Below are 8,746 nucleotides of genomic sequence, written 5' to 3'. Positions count from 1 at the left end.
TTGTTTGTTGACATTCTCCCTCATAAATCGGAACCCATCCAGCATTTTCATGTCTTAGTTTTAATGGCCAGCGCTGTACAACAGTTGCGCTGCCATTAAATCAGCGGTCAGTAATACAGATGTCTATTAAATCCACGTCTGAGTTCTCCTGAGAGGACATAAAAGGATTTAACTGAGGGTCCAGAGAGATGCTCAGTCTCTTTATATGTACAGTTAAATAAAGGTAAACTGAAAATCAGCTGATTGTGGTTGGCAGTCTGATCTGAGGTCTGGTTTGAAGAACAAGTGAAGCGTTGCAACATGCCGGTTTCTGCTAGGAAGTCTCGTCTGTGATGCCATATGTAGGACAGATAGTCTGCCTCAGTGGGATTGGAGCTAAACTGTTGGACAACTGGAAGGATTTTCCAGCTCTGTGGATGCGATCCACTTGTTTTTTCTTGTTTGTTAGGACTTACCCACATTTTACAGTACGTCTTATTTGGAGACTTCTCTATCTGTCCACTTTTATTATTGGGGTGAAATGATGCAAAGATAGGTTTGTTTAATCAATATGACATTATTAACCTCACTGAAATAAGTGAATGTAGCTCAAATTTATCAAGATATTAAATGAGTGTTTCATTTGACGTTGCTTAAACATATTCGGATATAATCTTCAGACTAAAAAAATAATGTAAAAGACTTTAAGTTGACAGCCGCCCTGAAGCTGTTTGACTCAGAATCAATCTCACAGAATGATGCACGGACACCTTTACATTATTAATCTCCAATACCTCAATTCAGAGCCTGCAAGGTAGTAATAAAACAATGATGTACATTCAAATTTAACTGGGAGATTGTGACAACACACTACTCTTGCAACAATATCAGCTGTCTTATTAAAAGTGCAGCCCATCCCATTATTTCTCAGCAAGGGGAGGAAAAAAAGGCATTTCTGTTTCCCTAAAGCGGTCTTCCACCCAAAAGGTAGACAGCCTTTCTATAAAACTGAGGATAATCAGCGGGCTTCAAGGCAAGATTTTCTTTCATTTTGTCAACCCCCAGAATTGCCGTTGAGTAGCTGCAGTAAAATTCTACGTGAGTTTGTCATTATAGTTGGTGAAAACAGCCGTCGGCGGAAACGGCCTCCTCTCTGCAGCTTGTTAAGTCTGCTGATTGTGCGACTCCTAATTAGAACTGCAGCTCTTGTGATTGTGACAATTGTTTCTGTGACTTTTTCAGGGTTTTACCAATAGGGTCATAACCAAGCTTCTTTACCCTCTTTAGTTTCCAATTTACAGATGTTTTTGCACAGCAAACATATATATTTTGTCTTGACCTATAAATGTAATGTGTTTATAGTTTGAAAAATACTGCAGGAAGAATTGCAGTGATGGTTTTTGGACTGGATGCATCACTCCTGACCGAGCATAATGACAGGAAATCCAATGGAATGAACTGTTTGGACAATCCAGGATAAAATCTGCAACACTAATTCATGTTGTGAGAGAGTCTCCCTTTCTGGTTCCCTATAAAAGACTTCCCTTTAGTAGGACTTCATGGAAATCATGACTTAACAGTCCGTGCACTTATACTGTAACACTGACCAGAAGAAGAAACCTGCAGCCCACCACAGATATTATCTAGACATAGATCACTTACCTAAACATTTATGGAGACCGGTCATTCCACACAGAAATGCTAGCGTCACCTCCCTAGAGTGGCAACGTCTCCAAGCAGGAGTGGCAACTGTCAACCTGCTTAGGTGGGCTTCAGAGAGCCTAATCAGATGGGGTCTAATATCATCTGTGGGAGGCAAGCCTAAAGCTTGTTACATCCTCCACGAGAAGAACTGAGTTCTTGTTCTCGAGGCTGCAAGACCAAGAAAAAACTTCTTTTTCATCAGGTCCATACATCCTCCAGGATAAGTACGTCTGGAGAAGCACGCAGGGATCACTGCGGGGGGTGATGTCTGCTTTATGTGCAGTGAACCCGGTTGTTACCTCCACCAGGTCATGTTTTTCCCGGCGTCTTTGTGCTCAAGATAACTCAAAAGGTTACGCACGGATTTTTATAAGAATTTCAAGAGTTGTTGGAAATGTGAAAATGAAGAACTGATTAAATTCTAGTGGTGACCCGGATCACCGTTTGGATCCATGAATTGTTTAAAAGGATTTTTTAACATTATGCTTGGCAGAGGTTTCCGCTCTGAGTGTTTTTCTAGTTTCATATTTAAGAAAGAACTTCGAACGCGGCAGGGTGGGTCGTGCACGCGGCAGGGCGGGTCGTGCACGCGGCAGGGCGGGTCGTGCACGCGGCTGGGTCCGAGTGTTTTAATTCCACATGTAAAAATGTTTGTACTTTCTCACCACCTCGATCAGCTGTTTTACCAAAACAATCCGTTTTACCTGCAACAGCAAAAACGCAGAAGCAGCAACTCTGCTTCCTGCTTTCTCGGGGTTAACCACGCCCACCTCAAATGTCCGACCAATCACACGATACTTCATGGAGTCCCGCAAAAAAAAGTTCTGCCAGCCCGATGTGTCGAGAACTGTCCGTGAGAACAAAATGACGTCATTTTCTTCTCTGACCCTCGAGAGCAAGAAAAAAGTCCTCACTTCTCATGGAGTATGTAACAAGCTTATGCCACAAAGACCAGCATAAACCAACTGTCATGGCTCTGAATTAACCTCTGTGACAGTTGTCATCAACTGGTGGCCTGTGCGCCAAAATTGGCCCACCGACAATATCTGGCTAGAACTGATTACAAGAATTATTTGTCAATGTGCAGATGCGGTGCTGTGAACAGCGCTGTCTTAACAATACAGCATGGCCCCTTTAAGAATGGGCGAGCTAGAGGAGAGAGAGGCACAGCACGCCAGCTGCGTGGGGAACAGAGGAAGTTAGCTGTGAGAAACTCCTGTTAGCAGTAAATGTTTGGCTTTAACTCATTGGCGACTAAAGATTTCTTTTGACGTCTTTTGTGCCTTTTCAGTTTCTGTACATGGAAAGCCATTTTGGCCGGGTGCGTGTCAGAACGCTTCTAAATTGCGTCCCCTGGGCGTCCTGTTGCGTCCTGTTTTTTTTGTGCAGGTGATAAAATGAGTTAGTTGTGTCGGAGTCTGTTGTTGGGACTGTGAGCTAGTCTGTTGTCAATTTTTTTTATCAACAAACTCACCAGTTTTGGTTAGCTGGTCATATTTTAGCGAATTATCCTGCTCTGAAACGCATCTGCTCCCGTCTTCCTCCATGTTTATATCTTGTAGCGTGCATGCCGTAAAACGCATCTTGACATAAAGTACTGCTACAAAGCACCATATCGCGGCGTAAACGACAGAGCCTCATATGAAACGATAAACATTTTCTATCGCCCAAAGGATATGTACCGTCATATCGCCCAGCCCTAGTTGGTAGCGGGATTTTATAGCCCTGCCCACAGAGCCCAGAGCCAGCATGCTGGTACCAGACAGTCCATGTCTGACCCATGTCCTGAGTGGTCAGAGGTGTTCTGGCAGCATGGGAACTTGATCAGTGTAATGTTAGAGCTTATTTATAGAAATACCTTAATACATTTAAACAATTAATATTTATGATAAAAAAAAACTACACAAAAACACATTCTACATAACTGAGGAGGGATTTTATTATTGCCTGCTACTGGTTTTACAGGCAAAACATTCCTTTCTTTCCACTAAACTTCCATTAATAATTGCGCTGTCAAAGGTTGAGCCAAAGGCAGAAACTTGATTTGGTTAAAACATCTTCCTAAACTAAGTTTTACACACTATTCTTATAATATCGTGTCCATTTATTTCATTGCTCAGTTTAAAAACACATCAGGAGAGAAACTCTGTCACATCCACTTCATTTTAATGTGACAAAATCCCAGCCAGTCCAAGTTTATTCTCTCAGGTTTGAGGAGGAATCGACCACAATTATAAACTAAATAGAAGCATGTTTCTTTATTATGCATCTAAACACGAGACGCTGTGCTCCGTCTCGCCTTCAGTCACCATTCATTGGCCGTCCCTTTCATCAGACCAGTGCCACCATATTCTCTGGAGGATATTATTGGCAGTTCTCAAAGTGGCATGTATCCATGTGTGTTCAGTCCACTACAGAAAACATGCTATGCTCTGAAGAGTTTGCTCTCATAAACACTGATCACAGCCTTCCAAACTGGCAACACTGGTCGCTGTGTTTTTGCTGTGTTTATTCATGTCTCGTCTCCTTGCTGGATTTTATGTTGTTCAAACTGGCAGCCGGTCACAAGCCGAAGCTCTGAACATGAAGTATTTTCACTTTTCACACATATATACCTTTATAAAAGTCAAACCAGAGTTTTGCCGTTTTTGGCGAGTCTTAACCGTAACTCAAATCTGTCATGAAGGCGTCCCAGTTTCAGCCAGCAATGCAACAAGTCTAAACAGGGTGTCTCTGTCGCAACAGATAGTCTGGCCCTCAGCGCCCTGATCTCTGCATCCACACATGAACTGTGGAAAGTTCTCCAAAGATGTTGGAACAAGCTCAAGTCGTTTGCTGCTTGATCTGGATCAAAACTGATCCGATTCAGGGTTTTACTTGTTTTATCATCACATCAGGCTTTCCAAGCGACGGATGATATAAAGCCCGAACCATTAGCCATGTCGAGTCAGGCATTCAGCGGCTCCAGTGGTGAGAGCTGCGGTGGTGGTTGTGGATAAAATGCAGGCGGAAATTCATGGCTCGCATTACAGAGCAAAAAAATTTAGCTCTTATTGACCAAAATTGTGTGGCTGATTGAAAGCTTTTTAAATGTGTGTTTTCCTTTTGCATCGTCACACAGCAAAAAGCTGTTTATACTCAAGCTTGTTGACGGTAGACAGGAAGCAGAGCAGATGAGACAAGACTTGTGAGCTGTGCTGCTTTCAAAGTATGTGGAGCAGGTGCTTGAAGAGCAACCCTGTCTGCTGACTTGCCTCCACATCAAGGAATGCTGGAAATTCCAGGAGTGCCCTGCAGAGAGGGGCAAGCAGAGAGCGGTGACGACTGACTGACTGACTGAGAGAAGCCTCACGCTGTGTCAGTAGTCCTCAAGTCTCCGTGATAAGTGGTGCTTAAAGCATGCCATTAGGGTGAGAGTGGCTGTTGGATGTCGGAAACTCTGGAAGCTTCCTCAGAAGTTGTTTCTCATCATTCGCCGCATGACAAGCTGACTTTCTTACGCGACGGCTGTATAATTACACCTATGCCTCACTCTGCTGCTTTAATGGTGTAAGAAACTCGCAGCACATCATTTCCTTCCAAAATATCATTAAGTAATTGTAACGGCTGTGCTCTTCACTGGTTGTCCTGCAAATCTGACGCCACTTCATCTTTCCAGGAAACGTGAGTCTCTCTCAGATGGCACATTGTCATATTTTCACAGAACAAGAGCGACTTATAAATCTTTAAAACAAGCGATTTTTTTTTAAGCGGCTTCAAGCTGAGCAATTCATTCCACAACTAGCCTGGAGGTAAGGAAGGAGAAGTAGTGGATGGAGAGTTGTTGCAGTCTCTAGTTGGGGTGTAATGTTGGGAAAGGAGGAGAACGTGGGAGGTGAAATTCTCCTGTTGATCTGCAGAGTTGTGAAAACATTTTTATTTGTTTGAACTCGAATGGTTTCAAATTCCTTCTCAGTTTGTTTGTTTCTTCTTCAGCTTGTTTCATCACCATCTTGCTTTATAACTTAATGCCAGTAAGAAGCTCATTTGCTGACTGAGCTGGTTGTTTAGATTGACGAAGCCAGTTTACACACGGAGTAAAAATCCACCTGATTGAAGGGACTAAAGGGCTTCTTGACTGCTCAAATTCTACGACGTTGATGACACAGACCTGACATGTTTTTGTTGCTTGAAACCCTGTCAATGGTCTTAAATTGGACATATCAAAAATTTGTGTATCAGCGCCAGGGCCAGATTAAAAGTGCACAGGCACCTGGGCCCAGAGTGTTCCAGGGGTCCCCTTCTCCACCGCAACATTGTGAAAATTAGGAACGATACACTGTGAAATTACATTTCTAACATCTCTCAGCCAATGGTACCAATAGCAATACACTAGACACTGTGGTGTAACTATCTGGCTTTTATATACATTTTGTTTCATGTCCAAACTGCTGGTGTTTACCCTAAGTGGCCCCCACATGGGCCCCAAGCAGGCGTGGGCCCCTGCCCCCATGTGCCCATAATGCCCACTGGATAATCCGGCCTTGATCAGCGCATACATTGTGGGTGTCTGCAGTTAAATTTATTTAATTTTGTTGTGGAAATACTGATTTTCCCGTTTATTCCCACCATTACTCGAGGGACAGCTTGAATTTATTTATGATTTAGCCTCTTAAAATCTGAAAGCCCAGCTGATCGGAGCAGCAGAGAAGCTCAGAGCTGACATGTGATGGAGGATTTATAATGTGAGTTTTGAATGGAGTAAAAAACCTGCTGACTGTGATGTTCTGTAGTGCAGCGTTTTGATTCATGACCAGTTTAACACATGACCACCAGTATTATAAGTAGAGGTGGGACCAGTAGCAGCTGTTGGCGGTCAAAAAGAAAAAAAGTGAATGATGAAAATTTGGTGTGTGGATGGAAGACTGAGCCAGGTTTACAGTGTGTTGCTCATGTGAGCTCTCAGGCTGTTTACTGTGTTTCCATACGGCTTTCTGTGGTATTCTTATGCAACTATTGCATTTATAAATGATATGCTAATCTGTAGTTGATTTTGATTTATGTTCTTGTGCTGAATTTCTTGATTGTTAAAGCTGCTTGAGTGTTTGGTACCTGTGACTGTGACGTAGGCACTTAAAGCTTGGTTAACACTCTACTTCCACAAGAAGGTTTGTTTACAACGCGGCGGGGATCACGGGATTCATCCTGACCATTATGTCCAGTAATCCTGTTGCAGACCAAGTTTCAGTGTTTAATTCATACTGACTTCTACATAATCCTCATGTCTTTTTCCTGCTTTCAGTTTCCTCTAATTTGTTAAACTCATAAAAACGGGGGTTAAATTTAGTCATGCATATTGTTTGTTCATCCATCTTCTGCCGCTTATCCGGGGTCGGGTCGCGGGGGCAGCAGCCTAAGCAGGGAAGCCCAGACTTCCCTCTCCCCAGCCACATTTGCCAACTCTGCGGGGGGGATCCCGAGGCGTTCCCAGGCCAGCCGAGAGATGTAATCCCTCCAGCGTGTCTTGGGTCTTCCCCGGGGTCTCCTCCCAGAGGGACGTGCCTGGAACACCTCACCAGGGAGGCGTCCAGGAGGCATCCTGACCAGATGCCCGAGCCACCTCAACTGGTTCCTCTCGATGCGAAGGAGCAGCGGCTCTACTATGAGCCCCTCCCGGATGACCGAGCTCCTCACCCTATCTCTAAGGGAGAGCCCGGCCACCCTGCGGAGGAAACTCATTTCAGCCGCCTGTATACGAGATCTCGTTCTTTCGGTCACGACCCACAGCTCATGACCATAGGTGAGGGTAGGAACGTAGATCGACTGATAAATCGAGAGTTTCGCCTTCTGGCTCAGCTCCTTCTTCACCACGACAGACCGGCGCAGAGTCCGCATTACTGCAGACGCCGCACCGATCCGTCTGTCGATCTCGCGCTCCATCCTTCCCTCACTCGTGAACAAGACCCCGAGATATTTAAACTCCTCCACTTGAGGCAGGACCTGACCCCCGACCCGGAGAGGGCAATCCACCCTATTCCGGCTGAGGACCATGGTCTCAGATTTGGAGGTGCTGATTCTCATCCCAGCCGCTTCACACTCGGCCGCGAATCGCTCAAGCGAGAGCTGGAGATCACGACCAGATGAAGCCAACAGGACCACGTCATCCGCAAAAAGCAGGGACCCAATCCTGAGGCCACCAAGTCGGATCCCCTCAACACCTCGGCTGCGCCTAGAAATTCTGTCCATATAAGTTATGAACAGAATCGGTGATAAAGGGCAGCCTTGGCGGAGTCCAACCCTCACCGGAAACGGATCCGACTTACTACCGGCAATGCGGACCAAGCTCTGACACCTGTCGTACAGGGACCGGACAGCTCGTACAATGGGGTCCGGTACCCCATACTCCCGGAGTACCCCCCACAGGAGCCCCCGGGGGACACGGTCGAATGCCTTCTCCAGGTCCACAAAGCACATGTAGACTGGTTGGGCAAACTCCCATGCCCCCTCCAGGACCCCAGAGAGGTTATAGAGCTGGTCCACTGTTCCGCGACCAGGACGAAAACCACACTGCTCCTCCTCAATCCGGGATTCGACTATCCGGCGGACCCTCCTCTCCAGGACCCCTGAATAGACCTTACCAGGGAGGCTGAGGAGTGTGATTCCCCTGTAATTGGAACACACCCTCCGGTCCCCCTTCTTAAAAAGGGGGACCACCACCCCAGTCTGCCAATCCAGCGGTACTGCCCCCGATGTCCACGCGATGCTGCAGAGGCGTGTCAGCCAGGACAGCCCCACAGCATCCAGAGCCTTAAGGAACTCCGGGCGGATCTCATCCACCCCCGGGGCCTTGCCGCCAAGGAGCTTTTTGACCACCTCAGCGACTTCAGCCCCAGAGATAGGAGAGTCCACCCCTGAGTCCACCAGCTCTGCTCCCTCATGGGAAGCCGTGTTGGTAGGATTGAGGAGGTCTTCGAAGTATTCCCTCCACCGACCCACAACGTCCCGAGTTGAGGTCAGCAGCTCCCCACCTCCACTGTACACAGTATTGATGGAGCACTGCTTCCCCCTCCTGAGCCGCCGGATG

The sequence above is a fragment of the Telmatherina bonti genome (assembly GCF_933228915.1).
Source record: "Telmatherina bonti genome assembly, chromosome: 10".
Lineage (NCBI taxonomy): Eukaryota > Metazoa > Chordata > Actinopteri > Atheriniformes > Telmatherinidae > Telmatherina > Telmatherina bonti.
The sequence above is the reverse complement of the archived record's forward strand: the minus strand, read 5'-3'. Positions refer to the sequence as shown.